General features: G+C 41.4%; 1 gene segment (V, D, J or C); it reads right to left on the reverse strand.

Moving 5' to 3' along the window:
• Positions 1 to 267: 267 nt before the first annotated feature.
• On the reverse strand, positions 268 to 944 carry LOC308099534 (Ig heavy chain V region 914-like). The segment is given in 3 exons: positions 912 to 944; positions 690 to 801; positions 268 to 578 (listed from the first exon to the last, which is right to left on the reverse strand).
• Positions 945 to 3,331: the final 2,387 nt, after the last annotated feature.

The raw sequence follows: 3,331 nt of genomic DNA on the forward strand, positions 1-3,331 counted from the left end.
TAATCTGTTCTGTATTTTATGTTGGGTTTTGGCTATAAACAAAGTAGTAGTACAAACCTTTATACAAGACAGCACAAATGCTTGAAGGAAATATGTTCTAATCTAAAATAACATATTTCCATGTACATATTTCCTTCATGGGGAGTGCAATTGGCGTGATTGTGGCTATAGCAACATTGATGATATCATACTATATAGATTTAGAAAAGTGAAAAGAAGAAGTTCTTCAACATGTTTAGTTTTTGTACAGCTCTGCAGTCTCCTGTCTCACTGTGACTGTCTAGCACAGTAATAAACAGCAGAGTCTTCAGTCTTCAGACTGTTCATCTGGAGATAAACCTGCTCTCTGCTATTGTCTCTGGAGATGATGAACCGACCCTGGACTGACTGGGAGTAGTAGATGCTACTACTACTATAAACGTAGGCAATCCATTCCAGTCCTTTACCAGGGGCCTGTCTGATCCAAGCCATGCCATAACTACTGAATGATAATCCAGAGGTTGTACAGATCAGTTTGTGGGATTCTCCAGGATGTTTAACTGCTGGTTCAGATTCAGTCAAAGTCTGACCCTCAACACCTGTAGAAACACCAACACATCAATGAGTTTTTTACTGTTTTTTTCCTTTCAATTTAGAAATTATTAATGTGTTGTATAACAGTATTAGTAACAGAATCACCAGAAACTCACTGATACTGAATATAGACACCATCATCAGTAGTAAACTGCTGCCAGTCTTCAGTTCCATGGTTTTGATGTCAGTCAGTTTAACATCAATGAGAAGACCAGAGCTGAGAGTCAGCTTATGAAGAGATAGAGGAGAGAGACACTTTGCATAGACTGCCCTCTAAAGGTTAAAATAGACTATGCATTATTTCTGCTTTATTTTTATAGATTTATTGAGTGTAAAACCTTGAGCTGATTCACATTCACATCTTGAACCATCTGGAGATAATGGCAGCATTTTTAAATGTATTTAACCTAATGGATGTAGATAAAAGTACACACTGCTCTATTATGTTACCAACACCACTACACATTATACTTAATAGTTCTCAGTCTGCCCTCTCATTGGCTTAAAGCTGCACTATGTAACTTTCCTTACATAGTGAAACATCGGTTTCTGCACAAGTGCTGAAATGTTTACCTTTGAGCTAATAGAGACTGCTTGCTTGCTCAGGGGATACATTGAATCTTGAACTTCATTTAGGCATGGCGAGAGAGTATGTTTTGCACCCTGTCTGTCCGTCCGTCCGTCTGTCTGTCTGTCCGCCTGTCCTTCAATCTGTCTGTCCGTCCGTCTGTGGATAACTAATCTCTGGCTCCGTTGGCTTGATCGCAGCGAAACTGTGCACACACACTCCCTGGATGCCAATTCAGAACCTCTGCCCCAAATTGTTCACATGGGCCTGTTATAGCGCTACCAGGAGGCCGCTTTTTGCTAAACACATTTTTTGACAGTAGGCCTACTCCTATAGATTTTGTCCAAACGTCACGCAAATCGGTACACAGTATCTCTATAGTCATTAAACGAAACTGAAAAGGCTTCTAAAGTTTGCAGGAGTGCTCCTTTTTGAACAAAATACCTGAAATTATGAACACATCATGCAATTTCCGTGACATTTTGTACGCACATTCTTACTAGGCTGAGGAAGAAATGCCACTTGAAATCTTTCAAATCAGCCTCAGTCATGCGCTATAACAGGCCGATTAGTGTTTTTACCTATACAGTAACTGCACTGATCTGTGTAAAACTTTGTATGCACACTCCCTAGAGGCCAGGGAAAAACCTTTGCCCTGCATTTTTCACATTTGCCTTTATAGCGCCACTAGGAGGCCGACTTGAAAAAAAGTTTTTTATTAATACTTCAGATTTTATCCAAATTTCACGCAAATCGGTACGCATGATCTCTATAGTCATGTGATCAAGACGGATCTGTTAGATTTTTCATATTCCATCCTCATTGGCTAAGATTGACACCTAAAGTTTGCAGGAGTGGCCCGTTTTGAACAAAATGTTGCAAATCATGAACGCAGCATCCGATTGCGGTGAAACTTTGCACGCACATTCGCACTACGTTGAGGAACAAATGCCACCCTTTCAACATTGCCCTATTATAGCGCCACCAGGAGGCCGATTATTATTATTTTTTTGATATTACTCCTACAAATGTTGTCCAGACACGACCTGGGAGACCTGTGCTCCGAGGAGCACTTTTTCTAGTTGTCTCCGCCAGGCCGAAAGGCATGGCGAGAGAGTATGTTTTGCCCCCTGTCCGTCCGTCCGTGTGTGTGTGCGTGTGTGTGTGTGTGTGTGTGTGTGTCCTGTCCGTCCGTTAGCAGCTAATCTCCGGCACCGTTGGCCCGGTCGCTGCGAAACTGTGCACACACACTCCCTGGATGCCAATTCAGAACCTCTGCCACACATTTTTCACATGGGCCTGTTATAGCGCCACCAGGAGGCCGATTTGTGCAAAACCTTTTTTTTTACATTATTCCTACAGATTTTATCCAAACGTCATGCAAATTGGTACACAGTATCTCTATAGTCATGTGATCAACACGGATCTGTCCGATTTTCCATATTCCATCCTGATTGGCTAAGGTTGGCTTCCAAAGTTTGCAGGATTGGTCCGTTTTGAACAAAATGCCTCAAATGATGCACGCAGCCTGCAATTTCCGTGAAATTTCACACGCACATTCCCACTAGGCCGAGTAAGAAATGCCACCCTTTTCACATTGGCCTGTTATAGCGCCACCAGCAGGTCTAATTTAGCAAAACACATTTTTGGAACAAAATGCCTCAAATCATGAATGCAGTGTCCGATTGCCGTGAAAGGCCTAAGAATAAATGGCACCCTTTTCACATTGGCCTATTATAGCGCCACCAGGAGGCCACAATAACGTACCTGACCTGGCGGAGACCTGTGCTCCGAGGAGCACTTTTTCTAGTTCAAAATGTTTCTGTTTACATAGTGCCGCTTTAACATGGGAATGAGATAACCAGCATAAGCAGCATTTATAGTTCAACAACTGCAACATTTCTAATGGATCACACATAATTCACATGCTTTGTTAAACCTGGCTGGTCAGAGTTGGTCGAACACAGATGGGTTTGTGTTTATTGAGGGTGTTGGTCTTAATATTTTGTCAATTAACAGCCTTAAAATTTGAACTGCCTTTCAAATTAGTTTGTGTTTGTCCAGTTATTGAACATTTCCTAACAATAACTATAAAAACTATATTTAATCTGAAAGCATTGTACTGAGAGAATGTTTCCAGAAAACTGAGTGATGGTGTGTTGAATTAGGGAAGTAGTTTTTGTACAGTAC

Source organism: Gymnoscopelus braueri, assembly GCF_963280865.1.
Source record: "Gymnoscopelus braueri genome assembly, chromosome: 13".
In the NCBI taxonomy this organism is placed as follows: domain Eukaryota; kingdom Metazoa; phylum Chordata; class Actinopteri; order Myctophiformes; family Myctophidae; genus Gymnoscopelus; species Gymnoscopelus braueri.